Raw genomic sequence first — 25,827 nt, 5'->3', positions numbered from 1 at the left:
CTAAACCCTTTACAGTGTGAGCATCAGAAAATTGGAAGGCTAGAGCAGTGTTTCTCAACCTTTTAAGTAGCAAGTATCCCCTAACTTCTGAAGATTTTAATAAGTACCCCACACACACTATTCCACGGGATTTTATATTTACAGATTAATGTGAGCCATATGTTGGAAGAAGGGTTGAGTATATAAACCCGTGATATGACAGATGTCAGATCTAGTGTGGGTAGGGTTACCACTTTTACACCAGGGGTGCACAACTCAAGTATGTACCTGGGCTAGAGGTGATGTTGGCCAAAGCTAGGAGGCTTTCAGCGGCATGCCAATGCTGGGGAACATAAAGTGCTGCGCCAAATTTTTTTCCATAGATTTGAGAGGAGGAAGGGGTGAGAGAGAAACAGGGAAGGAGAGCGAGATAGAGAGACAGGAAAAGAGGGTAACTGGTAAAATCGGGGGCTGTCATAGTTGTCAATTTCACTGCTCAGCTAGAGCAGTGAAATTGACAAGTTTTCTTGGCATTGGGCTTTGAGCCAAGGAGGGGGGCTGCCACCTGGGCAAGTTGCAGGCAGCTGCTGCCTGGCTGCCAGCCAAGGAGGTGGGTGACTGCCATCCAATCCGAGCTGGGGCAGAGGAGGCTTCCATGCCAGCTGGGACCCAGGGATGTGAGAAGGGGGCTGCTGCCTGTCTTCAAGCCGGGGTGTTGGAGGCTGTCTCTCAGCTCAGACCCGGGTGCGGGTGGCTGCCACCCAGCTGTGAGCCCAGCTCATGAGACTCAGGAGGCTGCCACCAGGCACCCACCTGGGAGCTGGGACCTGGTGGGAAGCGGGGGGCTGCTGCCCACCTCCCCCAGAAGCTAGCGGCTGCCACCTGCCTCCCAGCTGGGAGCTGTGACCAGGTGGGAAGCAGGGGGGCTGCTGCCTGCCTCCCCGAAGAGCTGGCGGCTGCTGCTCACTTCCCAGCTGGGAGCTGTGATAGGGCCGGAAGCGGGCAGCTGCAGCCTGGCTTACCCAGAAGTCGGCAGCTGCCGCCTGCCTCCCCTTCACTCAGTTTTAACCTGGGTACCCCCTGCCTGTGACTCTCGAACCCCCAGGGGTACATGTACCACAGGTTGAGAAACTATGGGCTAAGGCATGTCTGAAATAGCAAGCCACATCTGATTTCATATGTCCAGGAGGATATTCTAATTCAGTGAAGTACTGGACTAAAAGCACCTTTGTCCCTTATTTGTTGGGAAAGTGTTTTCAATTTAGTGGCATTATCTTTTATTAATTTCTTATTTCTACTAGGTGAAAGCCATAGAACAAGGATATATCCTATTGAAACTTGCGTGCATAGCATAACTCTGTGGAACGGCATATGCCTCAAGTGCTCTTCTGCATACAACCAACATTCCCCAAGTACTTGCGCCCTGGACTGCAGCCGCATAAAGGGGGTAAAAATATTATAGGGGAGTGTAAAAATGCAAAGAAGTGTGCAGTTTTAAATGTCCTTTTATTAAACTTCAGAATGATTTGCATATTATTTAATAATTTTAGACAATGTTTAACACATTCTGTAATCAAATCAATCAGTCTGAGGTATAATAGATTGTATCTTAATTAACATACCTTGTGGGGTGAGAGAGGGACTCTGAGAGACAGAACACTGCTGAGTAGCTGTTACCCTTTAAATATGTGCCGTATGCACTCCCTCTTCTTCACTCTGCCCCTGCTCTTCTACTTCCCAACTGCTTAGTAAAGTTTTATTGTGAATGGCATGTGCTGCAATAAATATAACAGGCATTACTGAAACTTGGTGGAATAATGCACATGATTGAAATGTTAAAATTCAACTATTTAAAGAGGATACAATGGGTAATAAGTGTGGGGGTGGCACACTACACTCATAGTTCCTGATTTAACTGCACCTCTGACCCCTCTGTGGCATCCTCCAGTGCATTCCCTTTTGTCTCAGGCTTCTAGCTACCCTCTGTTTTAGGACAGAGTCCTGTAACTTCCTCCCTCCAGACCTGGACCTTAGGCTACAGAATCCTGCAATTTACCGTGATTATCTCAGCAGGTCTGACTTTTGTTCAGCACCTACAGTCTTCTTCTCCCAGGGGCAATGACCGGGTTAACCAGTGGCTAGCCAGCTTTCATAAAGAAAAGTACTATTTATTCAGAGAAAGAGCATTATCGAGAAAACATGTCTTAAAAACAATAAACTGCTTGTATGCAGGTGTAGCTGAACAAGCAGCTGTCATCTGTCTTCCACAGGAACACTGATAGGAGCAAAGATCTAGATACACAAAAGCAGTAGGTTCCTAAGGCCCAGTTCTTCGAGTGGTGGTCCCAATCTGTGTCCTACATGGGGGTATGCATGGTGACATGCGCTCAAGTCCAGAGATTCATAACAAGCAGTGTCTGTTGTCCCACACACATGTGGTTGTTCTCCTTGTGCTCCAGACAGAGGGCATGAGAGGCAGTGCAGGCTGATGCCTGTCCAGTTCCTTCTTATCACTGCGTGGCCTGAGTCAGAATCCTCTGCGTCTACAGATTTCTCTTTCTTTTTTATAACTGATAAATAAATATTGCAAATAGTTTTTATATTAGCATAGTTAGAGCTTTTATAGTAGTTAGTATAGATTGTTTTCCCCCTTGCTGGGGAGTCCCTCCCCATGGTCTGGAACTATCATCAAGAATTGCATCTCTTACCCTTGCTCCTTCTCCATGAGCAATGACCACAAACACTGACTCTACTGTTTGGGTGAGATGGTTATCTCTGCAAAATGCAGCATCTGTCATTCATTTCCCCTGCAAACACACAAATCTCATGAGTTTCGGTTGAGGAAACACTTTATGGAGAAGGCTGAGATTTCATTCTGATCCAGGCCAGCCAGGGAGACCCTCCTCCCCCACCCCCATCTCCTTCCCCCTCGGCCCCCCCACACGCACCTGTACACTGTCCAACTAACAAGCAGCGCCCTACCGAGCACAAGCTTGGGAGTAGACTCTAGAGCTGCTAAGCCCAAGGACTCATCATCCAGAGAGTAAGGGGCACTCTTAGGGTTATAAGAACAGGTCCCCATCTAGGTCTGTTCCACAGAGAAGAGATTCCTCCCCAACTCCATCCAGGGCAGATGGGCCTTCATGCATAGGTTCTAAGAGCTCAGGACTGCATAAGATGCCATCAGGTGCAGGGGTGTGCACAGAAATTTAATATTGACCTCTTTTGGGGGGGCACGTTCTGTGCCCCTGCCCTGGGAGGAACTTGCACCCTACTCCCCCTATCCCCTGCCACCCCAGCCCCGGGAAAAGCAGCTCGCTCTTCACTCCTTCCCCACCACCACCTGACCATGGGAGGAGCAGCTCACTCCCCCCACCACCACCATAGCCCCGGGGCCAAAGGAGTTCTGTGCCCCCAATGATTACTGGGGGGGTCGGGCCCCTGTTTCTTCCCCTTGCGCATGCCCCTTCCCAGGCAGAAGGATAAAGCACAAAGTAAAAAGGATTCATCAGTTCCACTGGAGGCTCTGACTCCTAAACATCAAAATTAACATCCACAGTTCCATCCAAGAGTGCTGGACCAGTACCAGCCCATCCTTTGAAAGACGAGCCACTTACAATGTCTTGGGCTAGAACAGAACCATTGGTCCCAACCACCAGAATGCCCTGAACACTGTTACCTATGGATACTTATGTCTCAACGGAGGATATTTTCATCTTATCCTCAATCCCCTCTCCTCTCAGGTCTCATCCTTCTGAGGGCCATTGCTGAGGACAAAACTACTTCAGTAAAACAAGAACCATCTCCATTCCAGCCCTCAGGCAGGAGTGTTCACCCTCCAGTACCATCACACCCACCAGTGGAACGAGAGCACATTTCCAGCTTGGATGAGTCTGATGCTCTGGTTGGTCCTTCATCTTCACAGAGAGAGATAAGCCCCAACAGGGAGTGGGAAATCCAAATGCCTTTCTCCCAGCTATGACTTTCCAGAGGCTGCTCGTACCCAATGCCATGGGTCCCTCTCAACCAGCCAACCCCTAATAATGGACCTACTGGGTTCAAGGGGACCCATATGGCAGATGTCCAATGCACTTCTCCCATTTGGAATTCACCGGATCCATCTGAGTATGATGAGGAGGAAATTGACATGGATTCACAAGTGCTGACAGTATTGATAGGGATATCATCCTTGCCTCCAGATGAAGCAATCACTTTGTCCTTGATGTCTCTCTGCTGGATGACCACAGGCAGTACCAGGAGCTACTGCAGAGAATAGCGAATGACCTTCAGATCCCACTTAAGGAAGTCCAGGTTTCCCAATACCAGCTTTTTGTCATTCTGCAATGCAAGATGGTGCTGCCAGTTAATGAGGCCAACATGGAGCCAGGCAGACTGGTCTGGCATACAAACCTGCACTTTCATATTGCTAACTATCAGGCCTTGTTAGCGAAATACGATTTTAACTACTCCAGGCTGACACACTTTAAGAACAAACCTCCCCTTGAGGACAAAGCCCAATTTCAATCCTTCATCAAGGAAAGCAAGCTAGTGGCAAAAACGTCCCTGGCAAGCTGCAGTGGATGCAGCGGCCATGACATCTAAAGAGTTTGCCACGGATGTAGTTATGAGACATGAGTCTTAGTGTCACTCTTTGAGGTTCCCCAGGGAGGTGCGGAACACCATAGAAAATTTACCATTCAACGAGTCAAATTTGTTTAATGAGAAAACTGAGTCTCTACCCTTATCGAAAGACTCTAGATTGGCCTTCTGGGAATTTACACCCTGGCCCCTAAGAGAAAATATCACAGGCAGGTGTATAGGCCAAGACCACCCCTTCTCCACACACACATTCTATCACCAGTGTCCATCCAAGCCTCTGTGCAAGGAGCAGAAGATTTGGAGGCCTTGATTTTCAGCCCCCCTTTGCTACCACAGCCTCTACCCATTCCCACACACCCACTAAGGGCTATGTAGGAAGGTGCAATGGCCTTCCTTCGAGCCGGGGCCTGAAGAAGGGCCACAACCGCGGTGTTGGACCGAAAAAGGGCTGGCCACCCAGTCTGCCCGGCAACCGGGCGGCCGGCTAGGGATAGGTCCTGCTGGACGACCAATCCAGCACCAGAGGGGCGGAGCCTCGGCCAAGGCTGAGATTATAAGAAGCAGGCCCCATAGCTTAGAGGGGGACAAGCAGCCACCAGAGGCAGACATGCTGCCCCGCCAGCTGCAGCGAAGGCCGGAACCAGGCCAGGAAGCTGCCCCTAGCAAGTGCCTCCCGGAGCGAGGACCCCGAGAGCGGCCCAAACGACCAACCACTAAGGGTTGGATAGGGCCCTCAGGCCCTCGAGACTGGCCTAGGCCTACAGGCCCGAAGGACTGGGCCAGGCCTCGGGGCCCGAGCAACTGGGCCGAGCCCCCTGAGACAGAGGGCTGGGAGTTCCCCCCTGAGGCCGGCCCTGACTTGGAAGAGCTGCCGGAAGCTGAGTCCCCAGAGGCGGGACCTGACCTGGAGGAGCTACCTGAGGCTGAGCCCTACCCCGATCCCTGGGACCTGGAGGAGCTGCCCCTCGCCAAGGAGCTCTCCGCCTTGCCACCTGTGGACGAGGAGGGACTGGCTGGTTTGCCCTGGGCGGTGTACCCCAGTGACCCTGAGGAACCAGAGGACTCTGATACCGGGGGATACGGGGAGGAAGTGGCCCAGGGACTGCCATAGGCATCGCTGTACAAGGGGCAAGCCCCGTTGGCGTGTTGCAGCAGGAGCTCCACCAACTTAGTGGCAAAGCCTTTGCCACTGCTAGGGCCCTGGGCTGGGATGCAGTGGAGTTCGGTGGGCCTGTGCCCCCACCCCTCCCCCTTATACTTGCCACCCAGAGAGCGAATACTGTCCTCTGCCCTCCTGACTCGAGGACCCTGCTTGCCCGCCCGCCCTGCCTCAGGGCCGGGGTGATAGACTGCTTGCTCGCCCGCCCTGCCTCAGGGCTGGGGCACCAGACTCACAGCCACAGCTAATATTCCCCTTGTAGGAAGGTGCAGTGGCCTTCCTCCAAGCCGGGGCCCGAAGAAGGGCCACAACCACGGGGCCGGACCGGACCCTGTGCTACAGGCTACTTTTGATGTCTTGATCGAGAATTGCCCACCATTACTGATGCCAACCACTTCTATCCCCCATCTTTGGGGGCCATCTCTCACTTGTTGCCATAACTGGGATTCTATCATGATAATCAGGTTCTAGATTTTATGCACTGTGGCTATTCTGCTGAATTTCAATCCCTTCCTCCCTACAAGCCCCTTTTCTGCTTTCTCTTCCGGGACCACTCTCATGAGGAGATTCTTCACCAGGAGGCAGATTCTTTATTCCAAGAAGGGGCAATAGAACAAGTGCCACTTCAGTATCAAGGTAGAGAGTTCTGTTCCCCATACTTCCTAGTCCCCCAAAAAGATGGAGGATGGAGACCCATTCTGTATCTTCAACAATTGAATATCTTTATTCGAAAATAAAAAATTCAGGATAGTTTTACTAGCATCAATAATCCCCTCCCTACAGAAGGGAATGTGGTTTGCAGCTGTCTACCTGAAGGATGCCTATTTTCATGAAGATATTCATCTGTCTCACCTCTGGGGAGTCTCATGGCTGGATCTAGGGATCTGCTTTCATCTGGTCTTAGCACTCCCTTCCATCACTTGCTCACCCCATTGCCCCTCTCACTCCCTAAGACCTGAGTTGCTCTCTCTTCATGACTCAGCCCTCCAGCTAGGTCACTATATAGTCTTCCCCTTCTGGGGTATCAAAGTCCCTCTGGACCAACTGTCCATACATCATACCATGCAGTCTTCCGTGCCAATTCCCAGTCTATGCCATTTCTCCAGTGGCTGGTGAGGGAACTTGTGCCTGCCCACTACTCCGGGTTCAGGCCAGGTAGCCTATCAGCAGCCAAGGTCTACACAGTCTCACCTCTCGCTGTTCTTTCCCTGTGCCTTTCTCTACATGGCCTCATGTATTTATGTGACATCATTCGCCAGACTTCATCTACGCTGCGTAGAGGCCTGGCTACTCACCAGACAAGGACCACATGAACACCAGAGTGACCGTTCCTACCCGGCTCGTTGCCTCTTACCTGGTGGTCAAACCCATAATGAGTGGGAGTCCCCTTCAATACTCCTACCCCCAGTGCCACCACCTTCTGGGTTGGGGTGCTCACCTGAACTACTATACCATACAGGACACTTGCTTCCTGTGGGATCCCAGACTGCATATCAACCTGCTGGAACTGAGCGTGGTCCGCCTGGCTTGCAGGGCCTTTCTTCCACTTATACATTCACTCCCTATCCAAGTAATGTAGAATAACATCATCATGATCTTGTATATAAACAAGCAGGGTAGAGCAAGATCCCTCCCCCTCTCCCTGGAAGCAGTCAGGCTTTGGAATTTGTGCATCAGAAACCACATTGCTATCCAAGCCACATACCTTCCAGCTGTTCAGAATTCTTTAGTGGACAACCTAAGCAAACACTATTCTGCAGACTACCGGTGGGAAATATGCAATTCTGATCTGAGTGGGATATTCACTCAAGGGGGAATACCTCCATGGGATCTCTTTGTGTCCCAAATGAACAGAAAACTTCTGTACTGTTCCAGAATAGCTATGGGTCATGACTCCCAGAGTGACACTCTCCTGCTGCCATGGACAGACCAACTCAGATACGCCTTTCTGCCCTTTCCCCTGCTACCATGGGTCTTGAGAAAGATCTGCCATAATAAGGCCAGAGTCATTCTTATATCGCTCAATTGGCCCAGAGAGTTTTGGTTCCCAGAACTTCTGAAAATATCTACCCGCACTCTAATCAGGATCCATCCCTTCCCGGATCTTCTAAAACAGGAAGATGGCAAACTCATATACCCTAATCCAGACCCACTTCACTTCAAAACTTGGTATTTAGATGGGCATGTTCAGAAGCTATCCATGCCATTTTTATTCAAAGTAGGAGAGATTCAACTATAAACTGTGACATAGCTAAACTGAGACATTTCTCTACCTGGGCACACTGCAATCAATATTCCTCAGATTCTGCAGATATCCCAGCCATTTTAGATTATCTGCTGTCATTGAAGAACTCCGGTCTTTCTATTGGTTCACTGAGGGTCTCTCTCACTAGTAGACCAGTGTTCCATTTTTACTCACCCAATACCAGTTAAATTCATGAAGTCAGGACCTTTCTTCCAGTGGCAAGCCTACACCACAATGGGACCTCAATCTCATATTGTGAATGACTTCTCTCCCTCTTTCAGATCATACAGTTTCCAGTTCTTTGTCTGCCAGGCCTCTTCCCCAGATATAACCAATCTATGCTATTTCCTCCAGCGGGTCCAGTTTCCATAGAAGTGTTACCTGCATTAGACATTTGCATTAATAACTTCCCAGTGACTTTAGTTCATGCAAGAAATATCCTTTAGCTCAGCCTTTGAGACGGAAATACAGCTACTTCCCAGCCCATAAAGATAACATTTATAAAGGTTATGGAATATTCATAATTTTCTGTGTTCATAACATCTGTCACATCTCAAAATAATAGTTTTTGAATATTCCACGTTTCCAAAGCATTAAATGTGTCACAGACCATTACCTATTTTAGAGTTCTCGATAACTCAGAATCAGAAAATGTTGAATGCATGTGAATCAATGTGCTAATTAACAAAGCCCACAAGGGGATACTAGTTGGGGTCTGTTACAGACTACTAAATCAAGCCTAAAAACAGGACAAGTTATGTTCCTGTCTGTAATGTAACGTGTGGAAAGAAAAATGGTGTTGTAATGGGGAACTTCAGTTTGGGAGACATATGCTGGAGGTCTCACACAGCCAGTAGGACACCATCATTAGTGTTTCTAAAAATTGTAGATGATGATTTTCTAACACAAAAGGTATTGCACCCAACATGAAGTAACTCTATTTTGGATCTCATTATGATTGATGAAGATGAATGAATAACTGGACTGGAAGTTGATGGTTGCCCAGTGGTCCATGAGCATCTCCTGACAGTTGGTATGGCCAAACAGAGGATGGTCCCAACAAGTAATATATATACTTGGTGTTTCAAAAGGGCTTATTTCCAAAGATGAAAATTATGAGCAAAATTGTGAGGGAAAAATTAGATGGAAGAATGTGAATGAAAATTGGGAGCTCTTTAAGAGTACTTTAATTAGATAATCAAAAAGCCACCATTCTACAATCAAGAAAGAGGACAACTTTGACTAAAAACCCATCCTGGTTCAGTAGGGAAGTGAAGGAGTAATTGGAAATAAAAAAGCAACATTATTAAAAATGGATAAAAAATGGGGAACAGATAGCAACTGATGAATATTAGAAGTTAAGAAGTGTAGAAAATTGATAAGGGAAGCTAAAGACATAAGGGAAAAAATCCATGGTCGGCATGGCAAGCAAGATTTAAAGTTTCTTAGAAACAAAAGAAATTCTATTAATGGAATAGGCCCATTATTATACAGAGATGATAAAATTGATGATGATGCAGAAAAAACAGATATTCAATAAGCATTTCTGTTCTGTATTCAAAAAGAAGCAGGACGATGTACTGATAGCACATGAGGATGATAAAGTACTTTCCAGACGGATGATAAAGTACTTTCCAGACCACTAGTAAATATGGAAGATGTTAAATAACACTGACAAGGGATAAACATTTTTAAATCAGTATGCCCAGATAACTTGTATCCAAGAGTCCTAAATGAATTGGCTAAGGATATATCTGGCCTTCTGAAGTTCATTTTAAATAAATCATGGAATACAAGGGAAAGGCCAGAAGACTAGAAGAGTACTAATGTGGCAATATTCTAAAAACAACTGATATTAACTCCTTATCTTGTATTTTGAGATATTAGAATTTACATACACAGCCTTGAACAAGAGAAAGGGTCTACATATATGCCCCAGCTTCATCTATATCCTGCTTTCTACAGTCATCAGGTGTATACTGTAATTTGAGGATGATTAAAGTCTACAAGAACTTGGTCATTACTCTTTCATTCCATAATTCCTCAGATCAAGAAACGATCTGAACTTTCCAAAGTTTGTTGGTAGCCTGGTTCAGCTCAAGAAACACAAGTTGGGTATGTCAAATGTAGACCCTAAGTTCCTCAGAATTTCAAAGGGTTTGATTCAGGCCCATCTCCAGCAGAAATTAAAAATAACATACATTAAATTAAAACACAGTACCTCCTTTTGAAGTTGTTTCTCATGAGAATTAACTCAGTTTTAACCTGTAGACAGGGAGGACAATTTGTATCTTTAAATAGCTGAAAGGCTATGTTTTACTATAGTTTGAACCATTGAACCAAACTGAAAATTAAATACAGCTTTTTAAATTCTGGAGTCATGAAGGTACAATGTTACAAAGGTGAAGTTATATGGTCTATTAAGAAATTCAGATTCACAATATTCTGTCAGTTAAATTTCTAGGACAACTTTTAATTCACCGCACAGTTAAAGACTGCACAGAAGATCCGTTAACATTTTCTCCCTAGCATGGCATTTTGTATAGAAAATGGGGAACCCCTTCTTAATTAAAAGAGGTAAGATATAGTACCTTTCTAAGATAATTAGAAAAACAACACTAGTTCACTTCATACTCCCAGAAAATCATTGGACAGCTATTCTCAAAATCCACAGATATGACATAATATTTTGTTGCCATTGTAACAACTTTAGGGCAAATCCCAATTCTGTTAAAAATACAATATTTATTTTCTATAGGTCAAATCCTGAAAACTTCAATTAGTTTGTTAATGTAAGCATTTAAAATTTAAACACTATACACATGCTCATGTTACTATAGTCTTATTTTTTCACTTAAAAAGCAGGAAAATTAAATACAATTAGCATTATAGAAGCATGAGAAATTAAATAGTCAAAAGTCCATACATTTCCAAAATTAAGGTTCTACTTCAGTGTTAACTTGTCCTTGATTCATATTTGCAGCATTTTCTAGTCTTGTTAAATGAAGTTCAGTGATTATAATTACTTTTTTAAAATAAGGTAGACAGTAGAGAGAGATGAAGCAGCAAACTCCTCTAGGTGAGTGGAGATCATGGCGAATTTGAAATATTACAGTAGCAAGAACAGTTTTGTTCATGTAGCGAACATTATAATTTAAAATTACTTGTTACTCTAGGTGTAATATTTTTAAAGGACATGATACATGATGGCATGGAACTAAAGTTAAGTTGCTGGGAGGAGACCACTGGAAAACAATAAGTTCACTGCTTGGAAAATGAGACATAAAGGCCCAGATCCTCAAAGGTATTTGGGTGCCAAACTCCCAATAATCTCAACTGAAGCTAAGAACCTACATACCTTTGAGGATCCAGGCTGAATTTTTTTCACCTGCAGGTATAAATATGGACTACTTAGGAGACAGCAGGGAACTTGGATATCATAAATCTGTATTCTTTTGATATGCAAGAAGTAGTGCAAGGAACTCTTTCTTCTTCAAAGGAAAGGATGAACTGCTTACTCACACTCGTGTGTTCTTACACAGGTAGTCTCACTGAAGTTAATTGGTGTGAGTAGTTTTCATCAGTGTGAGAGAAGGGTTTATAATCTAGCCCTAAAAATTCAAGATACTATTTATTCTAAAAATCTATTAAGAATTTCACCACAACTCTTAGACACTTCAATAAAGTTTGGGTTTAATTTTTTTGTCTTTGTTAGCCTCTATTTCACATTTTATTTTCAAGACTGGCTGGAAGGATGCTCAATACACTGACATGGGCCCAAACTCAGGGTAGTTGTGCACTGATTTATGAGAAAGACGTTTTTATCTTCTCAGTGTGAAGTCTTTGGATCTCATTTTCCTTCAATTTAAATGGGTATAACCCTATTGATTTCACTGGTATTACTTCCAGTTTACACTAGCATAAGTGAGATCAGAAGTAGAACCCTTGTTTCTTCTGGAGGTTGCTTTGAAGTCTTATCCAAGTCATCCCCAGGTCATTTACAGAATTTAGTCTTCTTTAAGGCTTTATGTGAGCTAAAGAAGAGCTCTGTGTAGCTCAAAACTGTGTCTCTCTCGCCAATAGAAGTTGGTCCAATAAAAGATATTACCTGACCCACCTGGTATCTTTAAGGCCTCTGTTTTATGATTCTTGTAATGCATGTTTTCATTACACAGACTAACCTATGAATGTGGTTTTGTAGGTTTGGCTATTTTTTCCCAGTGGGATAAAAGATATTAGTCTGAAGTCATTTATAGCACTGGTGTAGCAGTATTGGAGAAAGACAGCTTCAGTTACGATTAATTTCAGTGGGATGGCTCCCATGTATCTCGTACAGAATCTAGAAACTATTCTCTGCAGAAAAAGAAGAAAAGGGAATTAGATTATGGCAGTAGAGCAAAATTTACTGAAGAAAATTAATTTGAATTTATAGTAGTTTTCCGCAGATCATTTTCAAATGGCTGGCTGGAACCAGATTTAATTGCTTGGACTCTGTACTTTCAACTATATTTTGTTTACCAACTCAACTGACTAAACCTGCAGTGTGCTCACAAAGTACCCATTACATTTTCCCACCCCTCTTAGTGTTGGACAAAATCATGAGATTGCATTCTGCACAGAAGTTGAAGGCAATGACCTTTAAAGCAAAAATGAAACAAATTAATTATACATCATGCTTGATGATCTGAGGGGAAAAAATAAAGTCAGCAAGGTTATAAACATTTGCAATGAAAGGAAAAATTTAACCAATGATCTGCAATGGAAAACAAACAAACAAACGGAATGTGTGTCATGTACATTTTGCTTCATCTTCTGTTTGAATCTTTTCGTTCAAGTTGGGGTTTAGCTGCTGGGTTTTCCTTGATTTTTTTAATCCCATATTTGCATACTAAATTCTCTCTGGCTACAAAATGGAGTCCCACTGACTTCAAAGGGAGTTACAGTTCTGTGATCTTGATGTTGTAAATATGTATATGTTATAGGTGGGGCTTTTCAGTTGCTCTGGAGTTTGCCAAATTTTAATGGTTCAAGCTGAAATTTTCCATGCCAGTTGTCTGCATCAGGCTGAATTTTTTTGGAAAATTTCAGCCAAAACAGTTTGGCCATTTTCAAGAATGAAGCCAGGGAAAAACACATTGTTTTGTCCATGTTAAAAAAATTCTTGAAACCTTGCCTTTAAAAAGTTCAAGTGCCCCCATTCTTTGAAGCATGGTCTCTCCTGTACTCTCGATGACCCCCTTCTGGGCAGTGGAGAAGCATGCCTGATTTTGGTACAGAAGGGGAACAGCCAGACCTACAGGAGGAGTGGGTTGATTTAGTTGATACAAGGTGCCTGCAGAGGGGAGTGGAGGGAAGGGAAAGGAAATAGAAACTGGGATTTCAGTCTGGCAAGGGAAGGGAGGAGAGGTAAATTGAGACTGGGGGCAAGAGTGGGGGATATTTGGATTGGCTGGGCAAAGAGACAACAGGATGAGAAGTCTGAGGAGTGAGACTTCCTGGGGAAGGAGAATGAGACAGGAACAAGAAGCCAGAGGTAGGGAAGAGACAGCATTGGAACAGGGATGCATTGGAGGGGATGGAACAGAAGGGGTCAAAATTTAAGGAATAGGCAGAAGATTCTGTGCCCACAAGAGGAACAGAGTGTGCTTTGGTGTGTACAGATTCGTCAGGCTGTTTATCCCAAGTTTGACCCCTTCTCCCCGTGAGCTCCAACCTGTCCCCGTCTCAGTCCTGCAGAAAATTTTGGGTGTGTTCTGTCAAATCATTCTGGTGGAAATTCTCAACCAGCTCTTGTTACAATCTAGCATTCAAAGCCTACAGTAATTACAAAATAAGAAAATACTTCTTGTATTACTTGGAATAGAAGGGCTACTTCCCTGTAAGAGTAAAATTTCCTATTTCAAGAGGAAAAATGAAAAGTCCTGCCAATCTGAGCCTTCAAGGTGAAAGATACTGCAAAATATCAAATAACTATCTCCAGTGTTTCAAAGTGCAGGCAGGATCACTACTTGGGGATTCAAACCAGTGCACTCTGTGAGGTCTTGCCCATGGCAAGGACAGGGTTAACAGAATAATCCAATATCCTCATAATGCCATTTTCATAGAACATATGTAGATTTACCTACCTTTAGTATTTGTTAGCATATAAATAGGTAGGTGATGCTTTCTGATGTTATGCAGACAATATTGAGACTTTTGAGAATTACGGCTCCACTGATTCTTCTTGCACTCGTATCTCTCACATTAAGCTGACTAACTCCCAAGGAAAAATTCCAGTCCACGTGCCAAGTGCTGTTCACAGGTATGGCTGTCAGTAGAGCTGACAGGGATAACAGAGCAGATTCTGGCTTTTCATGTTTTGAAATGAACACTATTTTTTGGTTTTTTTTTACAATTCTACCAGTTACTTGTAAGTATTTTAGTTATTTATCACTGTATACCACAGATATTTTAGTGCCTTCTACTTATGAGAAAGGAGTAACAGATGTTTTTAATGCTTGCTTATCTCTAACCCAAATTACATTTAGTCTTTTCTGGAACTCTGAGGAAACAAGATAATTTGTATTTTAGTCTTATAGTCTCTTCACTTAGCCCAAACATAAATCATTCCAGAGACACGCAATAAATTGCAGTAATGAGCCTTTAACATGGGCAGAGAAAGAACACATATGGCATGTGTCGCAGAGGGTAGTTGGTGGCAAGGGGAGAAGTTATTCAGCCTGGCCCTCATTAAGTTGATCAGCTGGTGGTGCTGCTGATTGTAATAGTTACTATTTGTATTACGTTTGTGTCTGAAGGACCCAGTCAGGATCTGCCCCAAAGAGTTTGCAACGTAGATTAAGACAATATGCAATGGGTGTTTGTAGCAGACAGTGGAAGTGTTGAGGCAGGGAAGATGGGAACAGCAATGGGAAAACTGTTTCCCAGCTGCTTACAGTGATCAATTAAGCACCGCAGTTTCCCTATCAGTACAATGATGATAATAATACTTGCCGATCTATCCGCTAAGGGTGTTGTGAAGATAAATTAGTTAGTGCTTTGAACATATAAAGTGCTGTAAGAATGCCAAATACTAATAATACCCTTACTTTTATAATTAGTCATCAGTTTGCCTGTGCTAAATCTCAAAGATTAAAATCTATTGTTTGAGTATTAGGAAGGGATCTTTTATGGATAATGCTCTCCCTTGCCCTCAAAAAATCTGTTATGGGGTTTTTCTTGTTGATTGTTTTTGAGATATTTTGTTTGTTGTATTTGCTACTGGGGGCATGCAGGGGGCTGCATCTAGGAAGCTGGTGGCACTTTTTTTTTAATTACAAAATTAAAACTAACTATATACACCACAGGCTGGAAATCAGTGCAGAATTTGGTCCATAGGCAAGAAATAGTAGTCTTGTCAAGGCCTCATGAACTGTTTCTGGTCCTATGCCAAGACAGCAAAACATTATCACTCACATCAATAACCACATATAGTCACCATGAGCTATTGAAATATAGGGCTATGCTATTTCCTTTTTATCTGTAAACATCAGGACCAACGCTCTTTGATACAGTGAAACAAAGCTGCCCTATAGTTATTTTAGCTCACCAGTGGAGTATTCCTCTTACTCAAGGGAATGCCCAGGAGGCCTGCCCTATCCTATTCCACCAGCTTTGAAGACCTCCACAGGAATGCTATCTGGGCCTGGCACCTTGTTGTTTCTAGTCTGAGTGATGGCACGCCAAACTTCCACAGAAGATAGGGGGTCAGCAAGAGGTTCTATTACTGGATGCTGAGGAATGGACTTGATGGTGGCAGCTGAGATTTCAGATTCGTGGTTCAATAGAGTCTCAAAATACTCCTTCCAACGTTGCTTGAGAAGGGTGGAGCAGTCCTGGGATCGCAAAGGGGTTATGCTGTTAGAACTTGGACTGTAGATGGCTTTTGTTACTTGAAAAAAGCTTCTCATGTCACATTGATCAGTGAAACTCTGGATCTCCATGGCCTTTGCTTGCCATCACTGATTCTTGATGTCACACAGCCTCCTCTGAACTACAGCTTTAAGCCAATGATAAGTCTCTTGTTTGTGCTGGTTAGAGGGTTCATTTTGCCAAGTGCAAAATGTGCTTCTCTTCTGATGAATAAGTGCTAGGATTTCCTCATTGTTCTCATCAAACCAATCTTGATGGCAGTGAGTGGAGTATCCAATCGATTCAGCACATGCCCTGTGAATAATGGTCTTGAATTCCTCCCAATGTATCACTGGATGTCACTGATGTTAGCCAGTAGGTCAGAGAGCCTTTCAATGAGGCAGTGTTGAAGAGCCTCCTGATTAGCATGATTTTCAAGTGCCTTGATGTTAAATCTCTTGCAAATTCCTTTCAATTGTTTATGGTGTTGTGGTGCAAACCGCATGTTCAAGACTGATCTGACTAAACGAAGGTCTGTGCAGCAGTTATCTGTACTTCTCATGGCTCATGTAATATGGACATAAGCATGATCATGGGCTCTGACGATGACATAGGCAAGAAGATGCCAGTGTTTGGAACATGGATGTTTCCAAGTGGTCTTATATTTGTCCCTCTGTCTAAAGATGGTATTTGTGAACTCCCTATGGGTATTAATGAACGTCTCATGACTCTGCATCTTAAGCTTAGTAATAACCAGGATGCCACAGTCATTAGTGCAAATGCTCCCACACTTGACAATGACAAAGAGAACAGGAGCAGTTCTACTATGGTCTTGATGCAGTTTTCACTGCCACAGCCAAGGAAGACAAGCTTATCCTCATGGATGACTTCAATGGAAGAGCTGGGTGACATCCCAAACACTGGAAAGGCACCACTGGAAAAGAAGGAGTGGAGAAAATCCCCTCTAATGGCATTCTTCTCTTCAGTATATGAGTGGAGCATGATTTGCTTATCACAAATACCATCAGCCCAGCAGCTAGGGCTCTAAGATATAGGGTATTATAGTCAAGCACACAACTGGATAAAGACTCAAATTCAGGGATAGCTCTTCAATAGCTGCATAAACAACACATGTAATAGAAAAACAACCACAACCATATAAGCATTAGTCATTACAAACCTAAAAACACCATTTCATGTTAAAGGCCAGTCCAACTACTGAGTGTGTTTGAAGCCATCTTTCTCTCCTGCTGCAACCCCTACTCCTTGACTGTTTCCACTCATTTTCTTGGATCAAATTCAAGCTGCTTATCTTCACCTTTGAGGACCTACAGAATCTAGCCTTTGTCTCTGCTTGAGTTCCAATATCTGTTTGAGTTCCTCTTACTCCTCTCCTCAATGCCCATGCTTCTCTGATGTATGCAGTGTTGAATTCAAAACTTTGCTAGACACTAAAAATCATGGTCTTAATAGAGACACTGGATTTATGGCTTCTTATAACAATCCGTAACCCACTAAGCCCCTTTTAGTCCTATGACTACAGGGGTGTTAACAGGCCACTTCATCTTGAATGGTCCCTTGCAATATGTGCTAACTATTTATGCCAAACTATCTGTTCGACCTTGTATTTAGTTGTGACAGTCTGACTCATATTTAATATTCAGACATCCGTCCAGATTTATATCAATTCTTAATAAATAAGCATCTGACATGAGCTCAATAAATTCAGATTTTATATAATGCATGGAAAAAATTGTAGTATAGTAAATATTTATTACAAAACAGGAAGTCACCAACTAGCCTTGTTATGGCAGTGTTGTCTAGTGTTTGCCATGTAGGTTTAGGAGTGGGGGGGCCTGGGTTCTGTTCCCAGCTCTGCCTCTGTCTCGTGCGATCTTGGTCAAATTACTTGACAATCCTGTGTTTCTGTGTAAAATTTGGATATCAATACCTACCTTGTGAAATCTTCAAATAAGAAGTGCTACATAAGCACAACCTATTATTTCATGTAACAGGACTGTATGGATAGTCTCTGCATTTAACTGAACTCCTTAGAGACAAGGAAAGAACAGCTAGAATTTAGAGGAGATTTTTTTTCTTGGTGGTGGTTTGTTTTGGTTTGTTTAAAGCTGCATTGAGATTTTGGCCCATTTCAGTTTCATTAGGTTTAGTTCTGGGCATCCTTCCAGTTCACCTGTCAAGATAACACCAAAAAATAAGTACCTGTTACTCTTTTTGTTTGTTATTTCTGTTGTACATGCACAGAAATAAGAAGATGGATATTTTTATCTTCAAATAACTCTATGATTGAGGGTCATAGTGCAATTCCATTGCCTTATCACATTAGAATCTTCCTGAACCAATTTCAGGGCTACATCAAAGTATAAAGACAGATATATTTTAAAACCACAAGGTGTTAAGTTCCTCGTCAGAAGGGAAAACTTTTCGGTCAAAATGAAAATTTGCTTGGTTTTCTGTTATTTATAAGCCATTTGTATATTGTGTAATCTCAAATATTGTGCCATTTACAGGAGGGAAATTGGCATTTTGTTCCTCACATAACAAACAAATCCATGATCAACAACTTGAATCACTGGACATATGCCAGAAGACTTTTCCTATATGAAGCTGAGAGTTGCAAGCTGATAATTGGGGGGGTAGGAGGTGAGAAGAGAGCAGAATCTCAAAATCCCAGTGTCCTCTGTTGAGTAAAGGCTTTATTCTGATAACTCTGCATGAAGAACCTCAGCTGAGTCCTTTTGGGGAGGAGAAGTTTCAGTTACCCCCTTAGCAAGTTACCTAGCATTCTGTGCCCCCAGCTTGAGACACAGCATATTGAGTCTCAGGGCATTAGAGTCTGAGAATGCTGAATAAACCATAGGCCAAATTAATCCCTGGTGTAACTTCATTCACTTCCATAGCATTAAATGTGGATAAATTTGGCATAATGATATTAGCCTATAAAAGGAAGGTTATGCTGATACATGGTGCAGTCAGCACCCTCTGGAGTTTAATTACATACTAGTGCTACTCAGAAAAATCTTTTTTTTTTTCTTTTTCTAGCTGTAGGGATTGTGCAGCCTTTGTCTCAAAGCGTGAGCAGCTCAGGTGAAAGTGGTGGTGATGGAAAGAGGTGGTGTGTGTAGTAACACCAGGAAGATTCAGGGAAGATGAGATGCTGAACAAAAGTATGGATCAAAGTCCAGGGAAAAACCTATTTATGAATGTCTGGCTCGCTTTCATCATCAACAATAGAAAGTTGCACTGAGCTCAGCATCTCTAATCATGCCAGCTTTAAAGAAGTAATGTTTCTACTAGTATGAAATGTTCTTGAACAATTTCTTTCACATTTTAAACATGGGTAGGTTTTTGTTTTAGCAGCATTCCTTTTCATACCAACTTTGTGTTTGTGTGTGTGCACGTGTGTTTAATCACAGTTTTATTGAGGCACATCCATAGTCTGCTGTGGAAAAGATTAAAATATTGTACTATTTTTCCACAGTCCTCATAGCACAGTGGATCAGCTGACATCCATTTTAAATGTATGAGTGTTGAAATAAATGATCAGAGGCAAAGAAGACATCTTGACATGAACTATAATAGCCAAAATTATGATTTGGGCTCGTGTTAGCAACAGAAGCCAAAATGATGCATACTTTTTTCTGGGTTCATGAAACTTGAAATCCACATCGTGGTAGATAGATATAAATCTTTCACTTCCAAGACAATCAGGGGATCATAGTAGCAAGTGAAGCATCTCATTACTGGATGTGCCTCCTGAGAGTGTAGCAATCAACAGGATTGTTTGTGCTCACCGTGGTCCTACTTGCCCACGGAGACAAGCTACCTTATTTACAGCACAGTCTACCAACATATACATCAATACTATGTAAAAATACAGCAGAGCAAAGTGCCTGCCAAAAATCAGTATTAAGATTAAGTGTCAAAATATGACATGATTTGTTAGACAATTACCCTATCTATTTTAAGTGTGTGTGATTACTGTAGATCTGTTTCAGTGTCACTAATAACGGTTGTGTGAAAATTAATATAATTTGTTATTGAACTGAACTCTGTAAACTACAACTTGAACTGCAAAAGGAATCCAAATCAGCCTTGTTTCAAGTTCAAAGTACCATGCCAGAACCAGTAGTAGTTTGCTAGAGTTTTGCTTTTAAGAACTATATCTGCTGACTTTATCAAGCTGCTGTACATGTGGTATATTTTGAGTTCAAGATACATAATATAAATATTTTTTTTAAATTGAATGAATTAAGGACCACCATATTCTACTCTCATTCTGAGAACTCCTTTTGACCTTAATGAGATTTTTCCACACAGACACAGAGAAGAACACAAATCCTGTAAGTTAGGACATGGTGAAGATACATAGTTATTCAAGAGCTGTAACAAATCCTGTGTCACTGGAAAAAAAAAGTATTAAGAGTCCAAATTAATTCCTTACAATATGGTACATCATATGATCCTTCTATTTAACTGCTTTTATTTAGGGGCCAATCCCACAAAGGCTTGTGCACATGCACAATTTGGTGCAGAATGAATACCTCTATTAATTTCAGTAGGTCTATTCACAGTACGTAAAGTTAAGTCTTTGCAGGATCAGAGCCTTATTTTTCAATTTTATAGTGCCTGTCTAACACTAACCACTTCACACAAATTAAACTAAGAATTTTAGCAGAAAAATTAAAATCAACAATTTACTTATAGGACTGACACTCTACTTAACATAAAACAAGCCTGGCAAAGTAATGTTGTGAGGAATGTGAAAACTAGCTGTAATATTTTTTTGAATATTATATATCCATCTAGTTGTTTGATTGGTAGTCATATGGCAAACAATACAATTGCAAAGAGTTAATTCCTCCAAGAGCTGGCTAAATTAGCCAAGAAAGTGAATACTGGCTTCAAATAAGAGGTACTGCTGGTACTCAAATGAACTGATGTGTGTACTGCCTTTTGAAGTTTTACCTTTATCTTGGTGGGGCACCACTTCCCTGGTAACTCTGTGGTGGGAGGATTCTGACAGGAATCTGAGAACAGAGAACTAAATAGCTGTTAAAAAGTAAGCCCTTGAACACAGCCAGGGAGAGGCACAATAAATGTCTCTCTGTCACTGCATTTTCATACTGTTCAGAGCTCCCAGATGGAAGTCGATTGTAGGGGCCAAACCCAGCTGTACTACTGAGTTAAAGTGGCTGGTAAATGGGGTGCTCTAGCCTGGAGACCCTCTCTGGGGTGAGTCATGGGATGCCCCGCTGAGAAAAGTGCAGGCAGTCTTGTAGAAGAGGTGACAATGGAAATACTGCATGAGGGGGTCAAAAGTACAGTTTATCCTAGAACTATGACAATTTGTATTGTTATGACAATTATGGATTAACCCCACATCCTTAGCCTGTCAACCTACCTCCTTCCCAAACAGCTGAGAAGAAAGGCTTTGCAGTATTCCAGGGAAGTGCAGATGGACTGTCATAGAGAATTAGAGATGAGAAATAGAGGAGAGAATTCCAAAGCTGAGGACCACTCTAGTGAAGATTTGTTTTAATCTTTTATAGTTCACTTTATACATACAGATAGAGTATATATTATATATAATAAATAAACACACACACACCAAACCCAAGATACAGTTAGGTTTGGTAACATGAAAATTCAAGTGATAAAAATACATATTGACAGCTGAGTTATCACTCTAACTATTCATAACAATTTTAAAGTAGGCAATTATCTTAAAAGCTGTGTGCTCCCGAGGATGGACCAAGTTTGGTACTGGGATTCTGGAACCAGTCAGATCTACGTAAGTAGCATAAGTAACTACATGTTTTCGGAAAGACAGTGGCATGTGAGTGCTATCTATTGTACCCACTGTATTACAAAGGATCCACTCAGCTTTTTGTTGGTTTATGTCTCCTGATGAAAGTGGTCATGCTATTTGTATGTCGAAAAGGTACAGGCCCTAATTCTCCTGTTTATTTGCACTGGTTTCATTTTAGTGTAATGTCACCAATTTCAATGAAGTCCATTCTGATGTATACTAGTCTGGGAGGCGAATCAGAATCACATATATTACAAATGAGCAAAAGTTGCCAAGAGTAATACAACACCTCTACTACGTTGTAAATATATTTCACCTTTTATAGGTACTTTAAAGAGGACCCCTACTTTATCTTACAACTTATTTGCATTCCCACTGGCTGCTCACTGGTTCCACCACAGAATGTTGACTCCCTTGAAATGTTAGGCTACATCTACACTATTAGCTCATAGTGTGATTTCCAGCTTGCATACATACACTCACACTAGCTCTCAATTGAGCTAGCACACCAAAAATAATAGTGTAGCCGCAGTAGCACCCAGGCAGGGTGACATGGGCTTGCCACCCTGAGTACCAACTCACCTGAACTCTATGGGTATGTACTTGGGGCAACAAGCCTCTGCTGCTGGAGCCTATGCTACTACAGCTACACTACTGTATTTAGCGTGCTAGCTCAGCTCATATGCAAACTGGGAATTGTACCTCTAGCTCTTCGTGACAATGCATTTGTCTGTGCTATCTCAGGCCAGGTCTACAATACAAACTTACATCAGTATAATTACGTTGCACCGGGCAGTGAGCTCACATTCTTGCTTCACAGACTTCAAAAAACACTCACCTTTGCTCATTGGCATGTTTAAATTTCACTGGAAAACATACCACAAATTCATTGATGTCCCAGGATGCATCAGTTTTGATTGCCTGATCAATGCGTACATGCAAAAGATGAGCAATACATGGAATGTGCAGCAGACGTGGATACATTTTTTTCAAGTCCTTTATTAAGCATTGCAAGTACATCAAGGAGTTGTTGATTAACGCAGTTTTCCCACATTTGGCTGTACTCTCACAATACATCTTGAATCCAAATTGAAATGACCCCTATGTTGCACTGATCAACAGAGGATTTCAATAGAATAGTATTTATTGATGTATTTTTATCACGATAGAACACTGCGAGGACTTTCATTGCTGCCTCTCTGGAGAGCTCTGGAGTTTCATCAGTTACTAAAGAGAATTTCCCACCACTCTAAAGCTCCTTAATTGCAGCATGGTGGTGAGTGAAAACTTCCGGCAGATATTTTTCTTCCAGCTGACAACGTTCTGGGCAAGTGTGTGCTGCCACTGCATATTTATGAAGCAGAGCTAGAGACCATGCATTGGAATGTCCTCAAAGCGTGTACCAGACCATGTAGAAAATCCAGTTTTTTCCTTCTTTTGTCTCATTCTTCCCAAACAGGGTCCTGTTGAAGCTTGGGTTACCTTTGCTTAAATCTTTTATTTTCAAATGAGACATACTGTTCAAATATTAAGCAATACAATTTGCCTTTCTGGAGATTTATGTTTTTATAAACTTTGCAGTGTTTTCATCTCCCTTTCCAGATTTTTTCACTGTTTTGAATTTGAGGTCAGGGTATTCACTGCAGTATTCTTCTAAGGTTTTTTTTTACAACCCATTACTGACATAAAATTATAAACTTGGCCTCTCTTACTGTACTAGTGCAGTTGGCCTAGTACATAAATGTAATAGCATTCATGCTCTTCCTAAACTTTGATTAACACAACCGTGCTTTGGGGTCAATCAGATCTGCAGCTCCAGCAGCGGTTGGCAGCTGTTGTAGCCCTTTTGTGATGTGATCACTGCTGCTTGGTCAAGTGTTCCTGACCCAGCTGCATGGTCAATGTCACTAGGAAGGTGCCATTGTCCTGCCATGACCTCAGTAGCTGCCAACTGCAGAACAGCTTCTGCCTGGGAATGGCAGACTGTCCCCTGCACTCCTGGCAGGTGAGTGAGTGAACCAAGGGCTGCAGAAACTTCCCACCATGGGGCTGGGATACTGGGTCCCTGCAAGCGCTACATGAAGGGGACGCTGCACTAGCCAGTGACTGTTGATGCATATTTTTTCATCTATTTCTGTGTGTCAGGTGACACTGAGGTTTTAGAGACAACTAATGATTTAAATAGACTCCTTCCAAGCCTACTTATATACACCAGAATGTGTATATAAAGCTAGAATGTGAGATCCGTGTCGGGCCCATTAACTTCAGGGTGGTTGCATGAACGTAAACTAGGAGGATTTGGTCATGTGTGCCTAATGCGGTCATCTTAATCTACCAACAAACCCAGGAAAATGTATGGTGCTGCAGATTTGAAGATCAAGTGGAAATTAATGCTTTTCTTCATCCTAGTTTAATAAATGGGCTTCCAGGGGACAAAAAGCAGTTACATTCTGATCCCTTAAATGTATTTGTTCATCACCCACCTAACTGACTAGTAGTACTGCCAATTATGCGATGTGACAGTTTACTCCAATCAGTTTGTAATTCCTGCAGGATTGCTAATGGTGGTAAATGAGCCTAAGAAGAGGCTCTTAAATGAGTGTAATAGTTATTTCTTTTTCCTTTTAATCTAAGATTTATTCTTTCAGCCTAAGCAGTTCTGATACTTCTCTGAGAGGAGAACCACCTTTACTTAAGCTTATGGGAGTGCCTTAGCTACTGACCTAAAAGTTTCATTTGAATGATAAGAGCAGACTCCTATATTTATAGTAACATATAAATTATGTCTTACAAAATTATGAAGAAACAAATGAGATTCATAAAAGGTAACTTCTGTAATTTGCTAGTAACATCTTGTTATTGTGGATTCATGCTCCAGAAATCTGGTCTGTTGGTTAATGGTGACCAGATACTCAACAAAGTTAATATTAACAACAATGGAGAAGGAATGCAAGCCCAAATAGAGAAAGAAAAGGTTAAAGAATATTTAAATAAGTTAAGTGTACTCAAATTGACAGGCCTGATGAAATTAATCTTAGGGTTCTGAAGGAACTAGCTGTAGCAACCTCAGAATCATTAGCAATTATCTCTAAGAATGCCTGGAAGATGGATGAGGTCCCAGAAGACTGGAGAAAAGCAAACATCATACCTATCTTTAAAAAGGGAAACAAAGAGGACCCAAGGAATTATGGACCAGTCAGCCTAACTTTGATGCCAGGAAAGATATTGAAACAAATTACTGAACAATCAGTTTGTAAGCACCGAGAGGATAATAGGATTTTCCTTAATAGCCAGCAGGCATTTGTCAAGACCAAATCATGCCAAACCAAACTAATTTCCTTCTTTGACAGGGTTGCTGGCCTAATAGATGTGCTAGATCTTGATTTTTAGGAATGCTTTTGACAGAGTGTCCCACATGACATACTCATAAACAAACTAGGGAAATGTGGTCTAGTTGAAATTACTATAAGATGAATGCACAATGGGTTGAAAGACCATACTCAAAAAGTAATCATCAATGGTTCATTGGCAGAGTGGGAGTATAACCTACCAGGGTCCTGCAGGGTCTTTCTTGGGTCTGGCACTAGTCAATATTTTCAGTGATGACTTTGATAATGGAGTGGAGAGTATGCTTATAAAATTTGCAGAGAACACCAAGCTAGCAGGGATTGCAAGCATTTTGGAGGAAAAAATTACATTCACAATGACCCTGACAAATTGGAAATTGGTCTGAATTCAACAAGATGAAATTCAGTAGAGACAAGTGCTAGTACTTCACTTAGGAAGGAAAAATCAAATACACAACTACAACATGGGAAATAACTGACTCAGTGGTAGTACTACTGAAAAGGATCTGCGGGTTATATTGGATCACAAATTGAATGAGCCCAAAATATGATGTAGCCGTGAGTGTATTAATGGAAGTGTTGTATGTAAGACATGGGAAGTAATTGTCCCGCTTTAGTCAATATTGGTGAGACCTCAGCTGGAGTATTGTGTCCAATTCTTGGTGCCAGATTTTAGGAATAATGGGGACAAATTGGAGAGAGTCCAGATGAAAGCAACAAAAATAATACAAGATTTAGAAAACCTGTCCTATGATGAAAGGTTAAAGAACCCTGG

General features: G+C 42.2%; 1 protein-coding gene and 1 long non-coding RNA gene across 8 annotated transcripts in view; one reads left to right on the top strand and one right to left on the bottom strand.

Annotated features, from left to right (window-relative positions):
- The window catches only part of PRLR (prolactin receptor), a 143,455-nt gene that overhangs the window by 50,299 nt on the left and 67,329 nt on the right, over positions 1-25,827 (top strand). The window lies entirely within an intron of this gene.
- LOC137151198 (uncharacterized) overlaps positions 1,341-25,827 on the bottom strand; it is a 41,402-nt gene continuing 16,915 nt past the window's right edge. Inside the window, exons 3-6 of one of the 2 annotated variants that reach the window (XR_010919202.1) lie at positions 8,157-8,363; positions 7,176-7,299; positions 3,659-4,317; positions 1,341-2,786 (exon numbers count right to left, since the gene is read on the bottom strand). This is a non-coding gene — a long non-coding RNA (uncharacterized lncRNA). Of the gene's footprint in view, positions 2,787-3,658; positions 4,318-7,175; positions 7,300-8,156; positions 16,430-25,827 lie in introns of those variants that run through there. The other variant, XR_010919201.1, reaches the window with a different exon arrangement.

This window comes from Emydura macquarii, unplaced genomic scaffold, assembly GCF_026122565.2.
Source record: "Emydura macquarii macquarii isolate MOO-44397 ecotype Brisbane River unplaced genomic scaffold, CSIRO-AGI_Emac_v2 contig_1045, whole genome shotgun sequence".
NCBI classification, from domain to species: domain Eukaryota; kingdom Metazoa; phylum Chordata; order Testudines; family Chelidae; genus Emydura; species Emydura macquarii.
This window is presented reverse-complemented; position numbering and strand designations above follow the sequence as displayed.